This window comes from Ictidomys tridecemlineatus, chromosome 12 (genome assembly GCF_052094955.1).
Source record: "Ictidomys tridecemlineatus isolate mIctTri1 chromosome 12, mIctTri1.hap1, whole genome shotgun sequence".
In the NCBI taxonomy this organism is placed as follows: domain Eukaryota; kingdom Metazoa; phylum Chordata; class Mammalia; order Rodentia; family Sciuridae; genus Ictidomys; species Ictidomys tridecemlineatus.
The window spans coordinates 11,793,367-11,816,139 of NC_135488.1; positions in this window are offsets into that span (position 1 = coordinate 11,793,367).

Genomic DNA, 22,773 nt, shown 5'->3' on the forward strand with positions numbered 1-22,773 from the left:
GAAAATACAAGAATATTCAGAGATTATGAATATTATAAATATGTATATAATATAATAAATTATAATTATTATATAATACAATAATTACATTATTATATTATATACAATATTATATGTAATATATAATATTGAGGTGTAATATATAAATAATATATAATATTGTATATATTACATAGAATATTATAAAATTATGAGATGATGAAATCTTTGATTAATCAATGGATTGGTTCACTGATATGAATTAACTGGGCATTAACTGTAGGCAGGTAAGATGTAACTGGAAGAAGTAGATCACTAGGGTCATGTAATTACAGTTTATATTTTGTCCCTGGTAAGCAAAGCTCTCTGCTTCCTGGCTGTCATGTCCTGAGCAGCTTTTCCCTTTCATACCCTCCTGCCATGATATTCTGACTTACCTTGGGCCCAGGGCTATACAGTCAGTTGACCATGAACTCAATTTTGAAACCAAGAGCCAAAATAAATCTTTCCCCCTCTACACTGTTCCTGTCACAAATTTTGGTCACAGCTGACTGAAACAACATTGGTATAACAGAATTTACACCTAGAATATCACAGAAACATGAAAAGTATATTCAAAATATAAGACATATACACATTTTTATTGGAGAAAATAGCAAACCCTGGGTTGTGTTGGGGTTGGCCAAAATGCTTTGATGTCAACTATTTAGAACAAAACCAGGATAATACATGAAACGAGCATAGAGTGGTAAAGTTGATCTTAGATATAAGCATCTGTTATGGTTTGGATATGAGGTGACAGCTGTAAAAACTCACATGCTAATGAAGAAATGTTCAGAGGTGAAATGATTAGATTATGAGAGCTGTAACATAATCATTGCATTCACCCATTTGCTTCCTTAATAGTTTGAATGATTACTGGGTGGTAACTGTGGGAGAAGAGGCATAGCTGGAGGAAGTAGGTCATTGGGATTGTGTTCTTTGGGATTATGCCACTCCCAAATTCATATGCTGAAATTCTTGACCTCTTGTTGATTATATTAGGAGCTGACCTTATATGTCCTATGGGGAAATAAATGCATTATGAATAGTTAATATGACATATTAAACAAATATTCTATACTGAATGGTTTAATCAACCATTAGATCATGAAGACAGAGCCACATGGAGTAGAATTAGTTTCCCCTTACCAGAGAGATTCAAGAAAAATCCTTCTGCTCTTCTGCCAAGTAAAGTTAAAGTAAGAAGGTAGCTGTCAGGAGTAAAGAACCCTCTCAAACAACAAATTTGCCTTGATCTAAGATTTCCCGGCCCCCAGAACTGGGAGAAACAAAATTTCTGTTGTTTATAACTGACCTAAATTAGAGTGTTTTCATATAGCAACTAAAATGAATTAAGAAAATGTGTGTCTATATATTGTTCCTAAATTTTGTGGCAATATTTCTAATTGTTCATGCATGAGTTTAAGTCTCAACAGAGTTTCTATGACAGAATTTAGCAAACTAGGACCCATGAACTGAATTCCCAGTTGCTGGTTATTATAAATAAGTAAGGTTTCCTGGGAACTCTGCCATCATCACTTATTTACGTATCATCCATAAGTACTTTTATACAGCAATATTGAGCAGACTTGAATATGAAACACAGCTAAAATTATTTTACTCCCTGATCTTTTACAATAAATTTGGCTGAAATTATATATAGATAGGTAATAAATGCATATTTATTTTATGTATGTATCTATCTATATATGTGAATATATTTAGCCATTTTTACTGATTTTATCAGCATATCATAAGGTTCTAAAAAAGTTAAGTGTTGAACTATATTATGTAGCTTTTCAACTACTGAGATTATATTTACAGTATGTTTTGTTCTCTTAATATAACAGTTTATAATACAATAAAATATAGAAATACCATTTTATCACTAGGATAATCTCTTGTTTATGATTATTTATTATAATATATTGAAATTTAAATTAAAAACTGTATTTGGGATATTTGGATTTCTATAAATAATATTGTTTTATAAGTTTTATGTATTATTTCTCTAATTTTTGTATCATAGCTGACATTATATGTCCTATGGGGAAATAAGTGTATTATGAATAGTTAATATGACATATTAAACAAATATTCTATACTGGATGGTTTAATCAAAAAATGATCCTGAACTTTTGTAAGCCTACTACATTTTCACAGCATTCTTATGTCTATTTTCAATTTTTTTCTAACATATTTGATCTATTAGTGTGTAATAAATCTGAATCTTGAATTAATTTGTCATTTTCTAAAATATATTTATTTCATGTAGCTTTTGAAACTTTGTTAATAAGTTATATACAGCAAAGGTCATCTAAACACAGCTCTTAGCAGGTCATGAGAATGTTTACTTCCTCACATCCTAGTTAACACTAAAAGATTATATAGCCAATTTAAAAGTATGATAGCTGGAAATGGCATGTCATTATTCAGCAATTTCCATTTCCCTGAACCTGAGAAGGTAAATAGAAACACAGCCGGATTTCCTCTTCTGTGAATGTTTTATTTATATTCTTGAACTATTATTTTTAATCACTTTTAACCTTATTTTCATTGATTATAAGTACCTTTTTATAACCTATACAATGATAATATTACAATTACAATAATCATAACAATCTTCCAATCTGTGGCTTTTCTTTTAACTTGATTTATAGTTTGAGTAGGAGTGGGAGTGGATATGGGAGATGATAAGATCTAAAATTATTTTAGTTCTATCCATGAATAGGCAATTGCAAACTTTCTTCAGTGGATCCAATTTTACCTCTTGCAATACACAGGCTGCAATACACAGGCTGCCCATATTGTACACATATGTTGAGAACCAGGCTGCTATGTTTATTTCTTATTTTATGTAGCTTCAGGTTCCAATCATAGTTTAACATGGTGATTTTTTTTTACTTTAATCACTGGAAATTCATTTTTTCTTGCATTTTAAACCTTTTTTTTAATTTAAAACATTCAGTATACAATGTTTTAATGTTTACAGTGGAATGAAAAGTTTATAAAATGTGTTCAATTCATAGCATAACTGTAAGAAAGTCTTATTTTCTGCTTCTGTCTTAATTCTTTAATTCTGCTGTGGTTTTCATATATAGTCTGCCCTCCATATCTGAGTTATATATCTACAAAACCAATATATTAAGGAAAACAATCACATCTGTACTGAGCACATAAACTTCCCTGTCTTTATTCCCAAAGGAATATAACTACTATGTAACTATATTTACTAATGATTAAGTACAACAACTTATCATTTACATTGTATTAGGTAAGATAAATAATACAGGAGAATGTTTATAGGTTATATGCAAATACTGAGCCATTTTATATAAGAGACTAAAGCATCTGTGACTTTTGGTATCCAGAAGAGGTTATGGAATGATCCTCCATAGATAGTGAGGGATGATTATCCCTCTCTCTTCTTACACACACACACACACACACACACACACACACACACACACACACACACACACTATGTTTATCTCTAGTCACCTTTTAAGGGTGGAATGGGGATGGGCAGTGTCGAATTCCCTAATGGATGTTTTCAAGACTATAAATTCTCCAAATTGTTTCTTTTGGCTAGATCCTTTAGGTTGGAATACTGAGGATTCTCTTTCTACTTTCTCTTCAAATATTCTACTTTTGTTGCTAGTATTTTTAAAATCCCAGTATTACTTATTCTAGTGTGATTAATTTTATTACAACCTGTTAAATTCAATTTTGGCTATATTGATTTTTTTAAAGAGATTGTATCAAGTAAATCCTGTGTTTGGGCAGTTATTGGGATGTCATGTGTATTTGTGAGTGTGCGTATGTACAGTGGGTCATGCATGTGGGTGTTTTCTTATAAATGGACTGTTCTGTTGAATTCAAATACCCATAAGTACACACTTATGGACACTTGCTGAGCATTAGAAGACCACAGAGGTTCTAGGGATGAGAATCCAGCAACAGTGGTAAGATGAACTTGAGGGTCTTTTTCCTTCTCATTGTTTTCTTTTTTTTTTTGTTTTATTTTGTTGTTTTTCTAGCAAGAATGCAAATCATATGCATGAGATCAAAAAATCCAGAATCATACAAAAACATAATTCCCAGGGTTTTTCTTCCCTTTCACAGAAGTAATGTTGGCAGTCTCAAAGCCCATATTCTTCACAAAGAATGTTCACAGTCTCAAGGCCCATATTAATGGGCAACCATAATTACAACAGTTTCTTGGTTACTGTCTTTTAAGTACCCGAAAGAAAGTACTATACTCTGAAATGTTTCTTCATTTCATAAATAAGATTTTTAAAAATTTGTTTATCTCACTAATTTTAGAGATTTGCAGAATGAAAAGGTCTAACTAATTTAATATCTTTACTGTACTTCCTAACATGTTTTAATATTCTGTCAAAATAATTGATTTTCATTTAAATTATTTTTAACAAAGTATATTAAATCAATGAAAAAAAAACATTGTGGCCTCCAGCTGTGATACATTATTAAACTTTAAAAAGATGTAGAGCATCTTTTTAAAGATGTTAATCTCCATTGGCCTTCAGCAATGAATGGATGCAGTTTTACCGTGCCTTCTCCAAAAATGTTAGCAGTGTCTAACACACTCATAGATCCAGCTATTCCATAAAAGATATCTTCAATGGTATGTGGGACATAGCTGTACCTTACATATTTTATTTTGTTTATCTTTTCTATTCAGATATCTGTGAGCATATAAATTTAGGGTAGCAAATCTTTGGTAGCCTGCTGGGCATGTGATGCTTGGGAATCCCAAGCTTCTTCATAAATCCCACACTTAAGAATAAAAGGCATATCCTATACTTTATGTTATCTATAGGCTTTGTTATAATTTCTACCCTAACTCATCTGATGTAATTTTTATCAGTTACATGACGAGAATGAGTGATTACTAATCATTATGCAGTCATGCAGACTGCACAGAATGGGCCTGGTCTGCCAGCAGCTGAATGGTCAGGGTCTCTAACCTGTGTGACCAGGTAAGCTTGGTCTACTCACACAGGCTTTATCTCAAGTCTCCAGCCACAACAGAAGGTTAAGCATGAGTAGCAAGAATTGAAGCCTGTGAACCCCAGGAGGAAGCTGAATATCATTATGTCTTTCTGAACCACTGACTCTAACCTAATTGCATTAGTATTCTGAAACTTTTTGGTCCATCAGTACTATTTGAAGTTTCAGAGAAATGAGTCTGATCTTACCCAAATACATACAAGATTCATATCTAAATGTACCTATGTGTCTGTATATTGTTCTTTTATTTTCTGAGTAAATTTCTGTGATCATATATATTTTCTTTGTATTTCTTAAGTTCTTAAAAGTTCTTAACTGATATACCTCTCCAATGGAGTTTATCTCTTTTTTTTGGGGGGGGGGTCAGGGTACCAGGGATTGAACTCAGGGGCACTTAATCACTAAGCCACATCTCCAGCCCTATTTTGTATTTATTTAGGGACAGGGTCCCACTGAGTTGCTTAGTGCCTCACTGTTGATGAGGTTGGTCTTGAACTCACAATCCTTCTTCCTCAGTCTGGGGACCTGCTGGTATTATAGGCATGTACCACCGTACCCAGCAGAATTCATCTTTTATCAATAAAAAATTTTTTGTTCATTTCACTAAATTCTTTTAAACTTTTCTTTTATGTCATATTCATAGCTTTTCCACTGTATTTTGTTATTTTTTGCATAGTGAATTATATCTTTTTTTTCAAGTTTTTGTCACTATTTTTGTTTCAGGTATGTCTTTCATAAATAGCTAGGTTATTTTGATTTCCCTGAATATTTGCATGATGATAGTAATGATAACAGGTAAAAGTATTGTTCACTTGGTAACAAGAAAGGACATACCAGGGAATATTAATTTCACATCATTCTAACTAATATAATTTGATAGACATATTTAGCTTTGTGCTATAGCATAAGAGAAGTTATAGCTCTACTATCAGAGAACTGTAAGGTATCAGAAAGTTGGAGGTGACAGATGTACCTAGACAAAAGAATTTTATAAGCGTCTAGAATTGAATGCTGAATTATATCTCATATATTGGACATACTCTGGGACTCAGAGAGGATGGAAAGTATAATGAATAGTTTAATTTTAGATATATTAAATAATAGCCAGATATCCAACTTGCTGTTAACCTACTACACATTTGTCTTTGCCATGCTAAGTGGTTAAGTATTTTGTTGTACAATAATTTAGAAGCAAGTATGCATTTATAGACTGCTAGATAAAGACATGTTTATGCGGGCGTGTGTGCAACGATATTGAAAGAAAGCTGACACTTTTTTTCAGTAGCTCTTTAAGATTTAAATATATATATGTTCACTTGTTTAATGATCGTAACTATCCTGAAGGCAGAGGGAATAGAAGAAGTGTAACAAATACTTATTAACCACTTTTGTGCAAGACCATACCCTTTTTACTTATTCATGCATTCATGAATGTTTGTGTATATGAATACCATTGTTTCAAAAATAGTTTTGAGTCCCCTACTATGTGCCTGGCAAAATTAGAGATAATTGAATGCAGACCAGACAATGAAATCCTCACGACAATCACTAAAATATCATTGTACAATTAACAGTGGACAAAACTCAACAGAAATAGAATAGTGACACCTAAGCCAAAAAGTCACCATAATTTTCCTAACTGTAAGGTTCATGCTTTTTTCATTACCATTGCTTTCCATACACATTTGAGTTGCAAATATCACTTTACTTTCTCAAAAATATATACATAGAAATTTACTATACCAGATTTAAAGTATTCCTGCTTGATGGACTCATTGGCTAATGAAAATAACCAAACTTTATCACTACTTTTAAAGTCACAGTTACTTATTTATCTCTTATTTACTTACTGTATGTGTGCATTTAACATATGATCAAAGGTATTGGATTTTCCTGTTTCTCAGGCATGTGGCAACGCCATTTCCAGCAACTGTTTTAGCCAATACTGTATATACATCCATCATTCATTTCAATTCCTCAAAATGTTTCATTTCGAATACACTAATAATATGGAAAGACTGATAATGCTTTTTCATCAAGCACTGTTGGAGAAATTCTAATGAAACTAATTTCAACTCCAATATCCCTGATGAAAAGAAAAAGTATAAAACTTTTGAATCTAAAATAGAGATGATTTATATCTCTGAAAGTTCAGAATAGGCAAGGGCAACAAGATCAACTCAGCACTATAGAGCCTGAGAAGTATATAGACTATAAGCAGAAAATTATTTCTTGATGTCAAAGTTCTCACTAACAGCAATAAATTCACCTCCTTCATGTTATTTGGCCCAGAACATCCATTTTATTTAGTTATCGATGCACATTAAAAATCCCTGACAAGATGACACTTTCCTGGAGATTTGAAACTAAATAGCTGCTATTATATTCTAATTAGAAAATTCTTGATATACATGGGATTATGTAAAAAAATGAGAATGGTATGAATAGAGATAAACCAAGTCACACCAGTCCAAGGAACACCTCTAGGAAATTCAAAAGCTAAAGACAACCCTCCAGGGGCCCTGGAGACATGCCAACCCTATTTAAATCACCATGCAATTTTAACCAAGCCCAATATATTTTCCGGTGAATGAATGTCATCTGTCCAGATTGAAAGATAGCCATGGCAAATCCTCTATATTTTGTTTCATTTCACAACCAAACTCACTCTTATGCTTATTTGGGATGCTGGGTGATGCTGTCAAAAATTACAGAAGAAAAATATACGAGGTGCATTAGCTAATGAGACATCTGTCTATTATTTTTTCCTTGCATTACAGAGAATGCACTACCTATAAAATATCTTAAAGCCCTCTCTTTAATTGCAGTCATTATAGACCTAATGTTCAACTCCTCCCCATCTGTTAATGTTTAGCTACTTTTTGTATAAAGCCTAATTTACAAAAGGATTTTCATGCAACCCAAAGAGCACTGTGTTTTAAATAGTTTAACGTACAAAACTAGAAAAATAATAACTCAAGTATATCTTTGGATAAATTTTAATTAAAAGTTTCTCATATTCATAAAATAATAGAGTATTATAATAAACATATATAATCAATTCTTATATTTAACAAATTCTTTCAAAACTATTTTGAAGTCAAACGTGACTGATAAAAAACATTTTATATTCCTTTCCGTCCCAGTGTACTTTTTCTCCTAGAGATAACCACCATTATAAAAGTGATATGTGTCTTTGCAGTAAATGTTTTCATAGTGTGTTACATTTTTACATATCTATAAACAATATTTATTGTTGTTTTGCATGATATTAAATCTATCATGCTTTATATATCATTCTGGATCTTGCCTATTCATTCCCATATGAGGTATTTCTCTTTTGCTCTCTGGTTTATACCTTATGAATATACCATAATAGATTTTATATATATAGATATATAAAATATATATATATATATATATATATATATATATATATATATATATATCTCCTTCTGCTGATGGACATTTATATTGATCAGCAGTTTTTTCATATAAACAATTTTGTAATTAGATCATAGACTTCTTAGGCATGTAAAAAGGCTATGTTATAATCTCAGGTGATACTTATGTTCATCTGCAAATTGACTTGATCTTACAAATCTCTTCTGCAAAGTAACTATACCAACTTAAACTATCAACAGTCTCTATAAGTTCCCATTTCCCTAAATTTTTGTTCACTTTGGATTGGTCACTAATTTTTCCAAATTACTTTAAGAATTAGATTTCTAGTCTAATTAGCTCTGTGATTGAAATAACACTGAATTTTTTAGGTTTACTTTTGGGCAAATAACATCAGTGTAATAGCAAGACTTTGTATACATGTGGATATATCTCATAATTATATGACTTTTCTTCCACGCCCTTTAATAGCACTTTGACATTTTCACCATAAGGTCATTGCAAATTCATATTTGCTCAATCCTGACTAGTATAATTCTTAAACTACAAGTACATAACATTTCTTTTTAAAAATTACTAAAAAGACTTGTTAAAATGTTTCCACTATATTTGTGAATTTTATAGTTATTGTTTGCTCTGTATTATCATGTGCTTTCTATACAAATAACCATAATATTTAATTTACAAGATATAATATTTTATGTTCACAATTTTTCCAGTTTTAAATTTTTTAACATTGCATAATAAATTTCAAATTAAATAATAATGATGAAGTTATTTCTAACTATATTTTGTTTTCTATCATAAAAGGTTACAAACCCACTACACTTTTGGAATGAGATAATATTTAAATAGTTTTTAGTATATTAGAGATATTTCCTCCCATTCTTAGTTTAATTCAAGTTTTTAAAAAATTAGTGTTGAATTTTTTATAGTCATTTTTGATTCTTGCAGAATATTCTTTCTTCCTGCATAAAATTAAGATTTTTATTCATAAGGGCCCCGGCACAATGGTGCACACCTGTAATCCTGGTGGCTCAGGAGGCTGAGTTAGGAGGATGAAAAGTTCAAAGCCAGCCTCAGCCAAAATGAGGTGCTATGTGTCTTAATGAGATCCTGTCTCTAATTACAATACAAAATAGGGCTGGGGATATGGCTCAGTGTTTAAGTACCCCTGAGTTCAATCCCTAGTACCAAAACACAAAATAAAACAACAATAAAAAAAGATTTTATACATTAACAGGTTAATATATATTTTAGATAATGAGTTTTGAATCTAATTAAGTATTATTTCCTCTAGCAAATTAGATTTTTACCCATTACTTTGCTAATACTCTTTAATTATATGATAGGACTTATCAGGCTTTTTAAAAAACTTTACTATGTGATATAATGAATTGCTATAGTAGAATCTGGAATAAACCAAATTATTCCATCTTAATAAAGAACAGTAGAAATTTAGTTTGCAAAGAATTTTTTAGAAATGTCTTTTCTATGCATTTATATCTAAATTTGTTTATATGATTTTTAGATTTAGCTCATATAGCCATCAAGATTTTCTAACCATATGAAATGATTAAATATATTTCTTCCTCTTTCTATTCTACAATCATTTATATTTAAAAGTAATATATGTTCTTGAGGATTTGTAAAAATACTACAATTGTACTGTGCCTGGTATAGTTTTAGGGTATGACAATGGATCCCTGAGTATAGCCTTAATTTATTTTATTTTTGTTACCGTATTCCAGGTTTTCTGGGCTCTTTTGTCACTTCAATTCATGCATTTCTTCAGACAAAAGTTGTTATTTATGTGACACCCTCTCCATAGCTTTGCTGTCATCTGTTGATCCTACACTGCCCTTTGTTCTCATCCTAACTGTTGTCCTCCCTCGCAGCCTGTGTTGTATCACCAGTCTCATAGATTTCATGTATTCCTCTTGTTTAATTCTTCCCCAATTTTCAGAAGCAATCCTGAAGTAGTCAGAAGAAAGGGAGATAACATGTTTGAAAATTTCAAGAGATTGAATATCTTTTCCTAGTCTCTCCCATGAGAGATAATTTAGGCATAAAATTCTAGATTGAAAATAATTTCTTCTCAAAATTCAGGAGGAATTTCTAATCGTTTTGTTTCACTTTGCTATTCAAATACCCAATGATATATTCTTTTTCTCTTTCTTTTCATATATATTTTTTGTAACTCTCTACAAGCTTTTGGAATCTTTATCTTAGTATTCTAAACAACTGCAATGAAGGGGTTATTTCGTTCATGGAAATAAGCAACAGGAACACTGTGGTTCTTTCAGCTTATACCTGAAGTTCTTCAGTTCCAGGAAACTTTCTATTATATCTTTCTTTCCTTTGTTTTCCTTGATTTTACTAGGATGCTTACTGGTAGGTTGTGCTCCTTGGTCTGATTTGCCTTTTATTTTAATTAATTTTTTTACACTTTTTCCTCACATAAAATCAATCTCATCTTTTTTGATTGCCTACTGAAATATATCGACTTTTTCTTACTTCATTCTGTTTACTTTTTTTATAATAGTTCTTTTCAATACTTTGTTCATTTTAATACAAAATTTTCACTTTTTAATAGCACCCTATTATTTTCATCAATGAAATATATTTTATGCAGGTAAATTAAAACTGTTGACATATTCATCTAGTCTGTGATATATTTGTGTTTTTGGAATTTGCTTTGTTCTACAACTTTCATGTTAGGAGCTTGGTTAAAATGCCTTAAATGACTTGGAGAGACTTTGCTTTTATTCTTTCTTTCCTTTCTTCTTCATTCGCTCCCTCCCTTACTCTTACATCTTTCCTTCCTTTAGGTTCACTTTGTATAAATACATTTGAGAGTGAATTGTTTAAGGTCAGACGTGGCACAAATGTATCTAAATCATTTCATACGATTAGAAGGCTACGGTTTTTCTGATTGATAAGCTTAAATGTAGAATGATCAATCAGACGGGAGCTCACCCTTTCTTGGAGGACCACTAGACCCCAGATGCAATAGGCATTTTTTTATGGAAACACTTTTCACTCCTTGTGTCATCTTCTAGACTTTGCCAGTATGTGATGTGGAAGAGTAATGAAAGGGTGGTTGTCAGAAGCCTAAATGACAATATTCTATTAATTGGATGAGAAGTTTACTTCATCTAATTTCCAAATGGCCTTTGTAGGGGGCCACCCCTGGGCTATTTGAATAGCCTCTACTGGGTCTTGGAGCCAAGGAGATTTTGGTCTGGCATTGCAAGTCATTTTGTGGTTTATTATGCAAATCACGTGATGATCTCAGTCTTCACTGGACTAGAGAGATTGCTCTGTAGCTTTGGACTAGGGCATTACCCGTTGGGCTTGGACTGCCCCCTTCTACTTTATTTGGCAAAATAACATTCCATTGAAATCCTTTGAAGCCCCTTGTATAAATAAAGCAAACTGGGCTCCTCTCTCTCTCTCTTCTTCAGTGTGGAAACAGGACCGCTAAGGTCGCAGCACTGTCTCACTCTCACTTTTCAAAATTATTTCTGTGTTGTGTGATTTTTTTGCCATATTTCTCAGCCAGCACATTTCACTCAAGGGAAACCCAAATTTCATAGCCTATGTGGGATGGCAGAGAGGAGAATAAGAATCAAGAGCTGTCCTCACAGATGGAAGTACCCATGAAAACATTAACATTAATCTGGAAGTTATTGCTCGTGTTTAAAAAAATTTTGTAGATAATGTATCTAGCTGTACAAGTCAATAAAGTTTTGGTTTTTTTCCCCTTAAAACAAGTTTTATTTATATCAGGTTTTAAATACATTACATAATATCAAAACCAGAAATTAAAAAGAAAACCATGAACCAGTTTATTACTACACTTGGCACCGGTGAGCTAGTGAGTTGCAGGTGAGTTGAAAACTCTATAGCTAGTTACAGGACTGATAACAACAGCTTGTATTTGTTCCCTTGTCAAAAATCTAACTGATGGCAAGCATGGTGGCACATGCCTGTAATCCCAGTGGCTCAGGAGGGAGGCTGAGACAGGAGAATCCTGAGTTCAAAGCCAGCTTCAGCAATGGTGAAGTACTTAGTAACTCAGTGAGACCCTGTCTCTAAATAAAATACAGAATAGGCCTGGGGATGTGGCTCAGTGGTTGAGTGCTCTTGGTTCAATCCCCAATACCCCCCTCAAAAAAATTAACTGATATTGAGGATGGGGGCGCGAAGGACAGTGTAGGTAGTGAATGATTGTGTCAGGAAGATGGGACTGATTCAAAAGGAAATAAAATGCTAATACCTCTAGAGCACTTCCCCCCTCCTCCAAACTTTTGCCCCAGTTACCTGCCTCCAGCGAATTGTTCCTCCCTACAAGAAGTTGTTAATGAATAACCCCTGGATGACTTTCTTCCTGAAGTTGGTCACTCCACCTTTTGGTCACTGGTCACATAGGCAACATAACGGGAGTAGGGGGTCATGAGAACAAAGAAAATCTGAAATCCATAAAAAGGGCAGGACACCCCCACTCCCTCAGGCACCAACTTGGAAGCCCTCCTCTGTAGAGGAGTCTCTGTCTGCCTCTCTCTCTCTCCTTTAAATAAAACATATTGCATTGCCTCAGTGTTTCTTGGGTGTTCAATCCTCAGCACCTTGGGGAACGGGACTCAAACCTGATTCTCAATGCCAGTATCAATATTCAGCTGGCTTCACATTCTGTGTTTTGGACACCCCTTAGCTAGAAAATGTCTAGTCCAAAAGAAGACCTTGGTGGAAAGCCAGATGCTGCATCCTCTCACTGGAAGAAAGGTAGTCTCTGAAATCTGCCCACCTGATCAGGTTAGAGACACTAAGAACTCTTTTTACTACCAAAAATTCCCTCTAGTGGTACAGCTGCTGTTGTTGCATTATTCCATCCTCTTTATTGTTCAGGTCATGACACTCTTAGGGCAGGGGACTCTGCTCAGGGAGAACTAAGGAGCTTCTGGCCAGAAACAGATGCCTGTGATCTTGGGGCTCTTGGTTTTGCTGAAACATCATATTATTGTTTTGTTTCGGGGTGGACACTGCTAGGCACCTACTGCCTGACGTCTGTTTAAATGAGAAACTTCAAGACTAGACTGCATAGCTTTTTTTCAGTTTATTTCATGAAGGAGTTATATTAGTCCCAAGTTTATAGTGGATCCAAAATGGTTACATAAAACAAGCTGTGAGAGCTTTAAACTTGTGACAAGGGACAGGAGAAATTGTACTCATTGCAAGGAAATCCTCACTTAAGCTTCAGTGAGCCACACACATTTAAAACCCATGAACCTTCAGCTGATCATCCTTGATCGGTCCAATCTCTGCTCTTGTGCTATTTACCCAGTAGCTGAATTAATTCTCTATATTCTGGATTCTCAATTACAGTACCATTGCAGGTAAATTTCTCCTTAAATGCTTTCACTAGTTTCTGTTGATTTTTTTTTATGGATTTAATCTTCTGTGCCAGCAGGAAGCAGATCCTCATCCTTACTTGCATCAGCACAGGGGTAGAGAAAGTGCAGGTTCTGGATAGTGAATGTACAGAACGATTCCTTTTCCCTGGTGGAAATGACCAATGAAACTTCCTCTTCAGAAAGCAGCTGTGGGAGAAGGTGGATTGGGGATACAGTATTGGGAAGCAAGGGAGCTCAAGGGGGAGGATACTGAGTCTTCTATGCTGGCTCAGTGACTGGGCCATCATAATTCTTAAGTGAAGATGCCATCATGAATTCAATGACCCACAAAATTTGTTCCATAAAGTGGTAAAGGGAATCTGAAAGCTGCACACCTGGTGTTCCATGTCTGGTCCCCAATGTGCATTGCAGTTTAGCCCCTCTGATCTTTACAGGTGAGACCTGAGAGACCTTCATCCGAAACCTTCACCCCAGTAACTCCCACTGAAGCTGCAGAATTGGGACATTCACCGGCCGAGTTTTTGTTCTGGCGACTAAAAGGCTCAGGGGTCACTCCAGTTAAACTGGAGTAATTGGGCTGCAAAAAATAACCACACAAGAGACACAAATATTTTTTTCTTTGGGGTCATTGTGATGGCTTCTCTGACCTTAAGGATTCGCAGAAAGAGAGAGAGTGAGCGCACATGCTGACCCTCTTTATTTAGGAGAAGCTATTCAAATGAGGCAAAGGGTCAGGTTTCAGGGGGCTGAGTCTATCTTCATGATGTCCACTGTCAGCAAGTTGACTGACACCTGGGTAGGCCACACCCAAGGGCACAGTAAGAGAAGGGGACACACACAAGGCACTTCCATGGAAGATTCTATCCTAAACAGGGCAAGGGGTTATATTACAAAGGAACAGGTGAGCATAGCTTCACCCATGGGCTGTAGCAAGACACACCCCTGCAGGAGACACTGGCCCTGGAACCCAAGAAGTGTGGTGAAAGCTCTGCCACATTTTTGCTGCTGAGCACCTCAGCACCCATCCGGGGAGTGTGACTCAGTCACGCGCAAGGTTGGTCTCCCACATTCACCCACAGATTCTACATGTTCAGACCCACTTTTCTGAAGATTCCTCCTCTCCTGCCATAAATGGTGTCTCCCTCTCCTGTGGCCATGCTACTGCCTGGTCAGACTCCTCAGGTGGAGAATTTCCTCTCTCAATACTATCTGCTAGTATTAGTCTGCTCTGTGGATTCCTTGACTGCTGCCATCTCTACCCCATCATTGCTCCAAGGGCTTAGGTTCTTGCTCCTACTATTTTCCACACTGGGGGCATTGCCCAGACCCTCTTTGCAACACATTCTTATCTTTTCCACTGCTGGAAGAGATAACATTCCATAAGTGACAGGATATGGTCTCCTTAACACTCAGAAGAAACTTGTGCATTTGCCCATTAATGGGAATATCAGGATTCGTGATTTCCTTGCTGAGAAGCTGCCTATCTGCTTTCTTGTTTTCCTGCCTTGGAGCAAACAGGAAATTGAATTTCTCTATTCCAACGTTTTGGTCCACTCCCAACTTTATGTTCTTCTATCGTATGCTATAATTATAGCCATTCAATGAAGTTACAGAAGCCATCTATTGGTAAGACATTAAATATGATTAATCACTGGTTATTAATTACAGGTTTTATTTTCAATTCAATTAAATATTTTACAATACTCAATGCCTATGGAGAAAAATGGAAATTGGATGTTAGAACTAGTAGGAGCCCATGAACTAGATGTCAGGAACAAAGCCTCTTTCTGTCTTAACAGTGTCTGTATTTTTGAGGCATTGTGCAACATAATAGAATCCTGGACTGTATAAACAGGCTGGTGGGAGTAATTTGCAGTCTGGCTAACCTGGCTCTATGCCATCACCACAGTCGTATAACCTGGCCAGCTTATAGTGTGTCAAAATGGAGAACACAGGAGATTATGTGATTATACCAGCATGACTGTACTAAAAGATCACATGTAATTTTTTGTAATTTATTTCTGAGTTTGAACATTGAAATTGTAAGGGGAAATAAACTTGATATTTTCTATTTTAGTGGCTTTCAACAATATAATATATAAGACACTTTCAGAAATAATATGTGGCAATGATAGAATACATGGAAATTTAAAAAAAAAGAAAAAACCCTCTGGAAACAAAATTACAGTCTCCCACTAAGATGTAATCACTATTAGACTGTTGATGTATTTCTCTCAAGTCCTGTAACCATATGAATGGCATATCATATGAATGGCAATGGATATTTTTTTTTTTTGGCAAATAATTCCAGGCCAGGCACTGACCTAGATTTGGGGGATACATAACAAACAAACCACCCCTGCTTTCTCAGTGTGTACACTGTAGTGAGAGAGACAGAAAACAATCTAAAAATGAAAGTGTATGATGTGCTATCAGCGAGGTCTAAGTAGAAAAATAAAGCAAATCTGGAGGAAAGTGTTGTAATTTTAGGTAGTATTTTCACAGTCCTCAAAGAGAACATAATTATGGATTTGTAATGGATAACTGATCTGATTTGAAATAAAGCAAATAATTAATTTGAAGTTCTTTATGATATTTCCCTGCTACAAAAGGAGTTAGCCTCAGATTTTGTCAGACAGTGATGTAGGGCCAGTTGCCACAGTACATCTCAAAACCTCAGATGATATGTATCTGGGCTTTAGGCTGAGGTTTAGGGCAAATAAAATAAAATCAGGTTTCCCTTCATTTTTTTTTTGGTGTTAGTCTATTCAGGCTGCTATAACAAGATAATTTAGATTGGATGATTTGTAAATAAGAGAAACTAATTGCTTTTGTTTCTGGCATCTAGGAGGTCCAACATCATAGCCCCAGTAGATTTGGTGTCTAATAAAAGTTTCAGACATGGCAACTTGCTTTTGTGCCTTCATGTGGCAGAAGCAGCACACCAAATGTGCTTCAATCTACTTTAAAGGCATTGATCCCATTTTTGAGAAATATCTAAATCACTTACCAAAACGTCTACCTCTCAAAACCCCATGGAGATTAGGATTCAACAAGAATTTTGTAGGACACCCATTCATACTATAGCATCATCTTCAGAGGTTTTCAACTAAAAATCTGGGAAATTTACCAATGTCTCTTTAATTAGATTTCACTTTGTCCTTTTTTATTTATGTATAAAGAAAATGTTCTATACCAAACTGATATGCCATCACCAGAGGAAAAAAAAATATTTTTCAGTCTGTAAATTTTTCTATACAGTTGTAGTACATGATTTTTCTTCTTCTCAAGCTAGGCATATCCACTCTTTTTTTTAGGACTTAAATACTAATTGGGCTGTGAAAGAGAATTCATTTTAACAAATGAGATATGACAATATAAAGAAGACCTTAAATTATCCTGATCTAACCCTACCCCTCACTTCAACATTAAGCACCTGATATTCTCTTTTTTTTAATTTTTTATTTGTTTTAATTAGTTACACATGACAGTACAATGACCTTGACATATCATACATTTGAATCAGATGGCATATAATTTCTCATTTTTCTGACTGTGCAGGTTGTAGAATCATATTGGTCATGCAGTCACATATATACACACAGTAATAATAATGGCTATTTCATTCTACTATCCTTCCTATCCTCTCATCCCCTCCCCTCCCCTCCCATCACTTCTCTCCTCCTAATCTAAGGTAACACTATTGTGGTTTTTTTTCTCACATCTTCATACATGAAGCACCTGATATTCTCCACCTGAAGCTTTGCAGTTGCATGTGCTTGAATTGGAACATTTATTCCTATTTCCTTCTGAGGAGTTCTGTTCTGTTTTCATTTGTTTCAAGTTTTTATGCTAGATTCCACTTCATCCTATATTTCAATCTTCATACACTGTAATTCATTATATTTCCTAGTCTTACGCATAACAGAATATGTTTATCTTGTTCATTGTTGTTATTTATTTAGTAATTGTCAAAATCCAATGTTGTTTTAAAAGGGATATATGTATTCTGTTACTCTAACAATGTAGTGTCCTAACATGTCTGCCTATCCATATGTATGAATTAGGAGCAGGAAGATGGTCTTCTTTGTCATCTGAGAAGTCCTAGTTCATTTGTCAGTCATCTTTATCTGAGCAGTATAATTTCTGTCAATTGCGGATTGGGTCTATCATATTGCCAGGTTTCAGGATAGGTTGTTTGAGTGTAGAAAACACAGGTTTGGCCTCTTCAACTCTCCCACTTCTTACTCTAAAAGCAAAATAAGGAAAGCTTTCCTATGGCACCAGAATTTCTCTAAGCAGTTTATTCCCTCCTCCTCCTCCTCGTCCTCCTCCTCCTCCTCCTCTTTTTTTTTTTTTTCATAATCTGTCAATTTGTGAATTCTGGTCTGTGGTTACCTGGTGGCTTTGCCAGTTCTTACTTGTACAATAGCCTTCAGCAGCCAGGCTGGATTGTGGTCATTCCAGATTGCCTACCATGATTTAATCCACTCTCCACCTTTCAGAAACTTGTCAAATCTCTAATCCACTGATGTTCTCACTTCCCATTCTTGATACAGATATGAATGACTTATCTTTTATTTTTTTTTCTTTCAGAGGTAATTTTGAAGTAAAGGAGAGAAATATCTACTCATTTATTATCCTGAACTAGAAGCCCTGCTGAAAATTGCCACACAATATCTTATACAACTCAATTGATAAATCTTTTTAATATTGACAAAGGCCTCCTATATTTGACGATCAAATATGTGCACTATTCAACAGATGTTTTATTTTTATTTTTTACTTTTGACATTTAACTGCATTAGACATGTGACACTCATACTAGTACATTCTAAAATAAAAGATCTAAATTTTGGTTTACAAATAAATAAGAAACTGGCTCAGGACTCTCTAAAGAGTAACTATCTTTTTCATACTAACTGCACAACTATCTTTTAGTCTATTTCAGGGAATTTTGTATCTCTCATATTTGTTTCTTGTATAATATTCTATTATTTCCCTCACTTTCTATTAGCTCTCTAATATTTGGCACAATCATAGTTCACAGTTTTTAAGTCTATGTGCAGGTATCTTTTCTATAGGTGTTTTCCTATATTGCTCACATTCTGCTGTAACTATAGGAAAGTCAGTTGCCACAGAAACCAATGCTAAAGCCAGAAACTTCCAACATCACATCATGTTACTCTCTCCCATCACTTGCTGGAACCTAACCTATTCTCTGCTTTCCACCAAATATGTAGTAAAACATTGAAAAATGTTGTCTTCCACGTGTTTATTTCTTTCCAGAAACTTCAGGAATACACACAGGGCATGAAGACCTTTGTTTCAGCAGCTTTTATTAAATGAAAGTTCTACTTTCAAAAGAAGATAAAAATAGGGACCACCAGCTGCTACAAATCTACATGTTGGATTCTTTGTTATGATTGAGCTGAGAGCATTAAAGATCATTAAGCACATAATATATTTCATTCAATGCATTGAAGTTAATTGACAACTCCTATTAACAGCCTCATTTAGAAGCCCTTGGGCCTTTGCTCTCTTTGTACAAATAGCATTTTTATGAATTAAAAACATGGGGATGAGTGGTATGCAGGGGCAGTTTTCATCTAGAAACAATGCAAAAACAATCTTAAAAGTGAAGCCATTTAATTATCCTTTGGTAGAAAACATGGCAAACTTGGCTGGACTGTGAAACTCATTTTCAAATGTAGCCAGGCTCCAAACGAAAACTTGCCATTCTTGGAAACAGCATATTCTTATTAATCCCAGGACATAGAATTGGAGGGGACAAATATTTGCACTACTGGACACCACATTTCAAAGCCAATTGTCAATATGTTATTATATTCCACCAGACCAAAGATTCCACCAACTCTTAGAAATACCATTATTTTATTTTCAAGAAAGAAAATGATTCAAATAAAACGTCTATATCTTATCAATTTGAAAAGCAAATCAACTTCAGATGAATTAAAATCTCAAAACTGACAAAAGAAATTGTCAGGCCAAGAATTATAAACTATTAAGAGAGTGAAATAATCCCTGTATTATTGGTGTGTTACTTGAAGTTTGTCGTATTTGGGATTATAACATCTTAACACTAAACCTCAGAAATAGCCACCTTCCACGCAGCACATTTGACCGCAGGAGGACTTGCCATAGAGCAGTGCTGCATCACAGATGGGCACTGTTAAGGTCTGTAAACAAGCCAAGATGGCGCCTGGCATTTTGCCAGAGGGAGTGGTTTGTGAGGTGGCACCAGGGAGCCATTAAGTGTGGAGATTGCTGATTGGTTGACTGCTGTATCTAGTTTATGTTAATTAAGATAACCTGTGTGGAATGTATATATACCGCTCCTGTCCTACAATAAACGGCTCCCACTCCTGCTGTATCAATGTACACAAGTTGCTGGTCACCCCCGGGTTATTTTGCTGCAGCTGAACTGTGGCAGGGCACAAGTAAATTTACACTTCTTCAAGAGGAAGGAAAAAGAAAAATTCAACTTCTGCACAGAATGCTACTTGTACATAAGATAGGGAAGGACATAAAGTACAGAGTATTAGAAACAGTAGGTTCAATTCATTCATTTTAAACAACAGAAAATTTTGACCCCAAAAGAAGAGATGCATTAGATAGAGTCCTAGTGAAGCTGAGAGCAGGCCCAGGGCAGAAGCAGTGAACTCTCCTGTGAGACTTAATAACATCCAGTTGGCTAGTAATCTAAGAGTGAAGAAGGACAGAAATTATCCTTTTGTCCTGTGCAGTTTACATTTTCCAGGTGTTATGGATAACCTGTCCATAGGAAAGCTCTGCCTCACAAGCACCACAGAGAACTGAAGGAGTAATGGCAGAAAGCAACTTGGCTGGCATTTTCTCTTTTAATTGTTTTGTGTTCATCTTCCATTTTGCACTAAATATTTCACCTCTTGTCTTAGATCTCAGGTTGTTCTTGCACCCAAACATCTCCTATTGGAGTTTCATGCTTATTTGGTACTCAGTTATCTACTTACTCTTTAGCTGTCTCCTATGCTACTTTGAATACTATAAAGCAGTGTTAATAAATAATAGTTTTTATTGGGTATTAACCTAGGCTTAAAAGTCAATAGATTTGTAAAAAAACAAAGGTGTAGATCACTAGTGATTTTCGAGAGATTTCTTCTTACTCCTGGATCCCTTTCTGTTTTGTTCTATGTCTGGTGTATATTATTGCAGGACTTCGTGCCCATAAATAAGCAATCATCTCATTTGCATTTTACTTTGCTCAAACCTCTATGGACTTATAATCAATTTCCAAAATTAAAGTTCAAAAAACATGAAATTACATAAACAATTTATTGAAAACTCTTCTCAATTGGAAAAGATGCCACATAATAATGAGCAATTATTTACCAAATAGAGATCACTGAATGATCATCCTTTCTTCAGAATTTCATAAAAATCATCTACAATGGCAGGAAAGGTGAGAAAAGGATACAGAGTGGAGAAAATTAGAGGCAAGCATTGAAATATGACAGCTAGAGCTGATAGACAAGAGTGGTAAGGGAATTTCATAGGTCAAGATCCAGGAAGTTTGTTTTTGTTTTTGTTTTCATGTAAGATCATTGTAAGTAGCATTGCTGTGATAGGTTTTCTTGGTTTCCTTTCCTTTTTTTCTTATTTACTAAATAGTAAATAAGCAAATTACTTGATCTCTATGTTCCTCAGCTCCCTCACCTACAAAATATAAAAACCATGTGTCACTTATTGCATTACTGTGAAGATAAAATGAGCTCATCAGTGATAAGTACTAAAAACACAGCTGCTTAGAAGGCAACACTCAATAAAACATCACTATTAACATTATATTGTTTAGCAAGTTAACATCTACTGATCTCTTATATCCAAGAACAAATATCAGTTTTTATTTGATAACTAACTCTGATCCACTTGAGTGGTTCTCATTTTAGCCTCTATAACTTTTGCTTTTATATTCATTTTCACGATTATTTGATCAAAGTTTCTTTCTCCCACTTGACTTTCAGCCAAAAATCTAAGAATCAATTTAAAAACTAGGTTTGCACTTTGTTCATATCTATCTTCTCTATTCATTCGCAGAGAAACACAAACTCCTTACAATGCCCAAAAAAAGTCATATAAATGAGTTCATCACCCCTATTCCTATGACACCTCCTCCAACTCTTCCTCACTGTGCTCATTCTCACTCCCTTTATTCAAGCACAAAGAACCTTCTTGTTAGTCCTTCAACAAAACAGGTATATGGGGACCACACAAATTTCAGCTGGCTTCTCTCTCAGTCTACAAATTCCTTTCTCTACACTTCCAAACTGCTTACTCCTTTGTCTTCTCAGTAATTCATTTAAATATCACCTTCTATTGGCCACCTAATTTTAAAAATATATCTCTAAAACTTACTATCTCCCTTCCACATTTTCCTTCTCTATTTCCATAGGATTTGTCTTTATCTGATACAGAGGGTGCTTAATTAATTACTGCGTTTGTGCTCTGTGTTTCTTATCAGATTTCATGCCATATAACAGCAGGAAATTAGCTCTTCCAGGGCCTAAAACTGTTCCTGATACATACCAGAAGTTCAGTTAAATATTATTACTGTGTGAGACACTGCTACATAAATGAGTAGATGTTTAGTTTGTTCTATGTCTTTCATGATCATTGTGGGTCTTGAATCTTCAAGACTATTTATTTTTAAATGAAAATACAATAAGTAGTTATTATAGTGAAAGAAGATGGAAAGATAAGATCTAGCTTTATGTTTTTTGTGTGACTATGGGAAAGAACATTAACATATCCATGATTCATATCCTCACTCACACAGAATTGTGTTAGAAATTGAGTTCTTTGATGTCAGAAGATTCTGGGCTTTACTAGTAGCTATCAT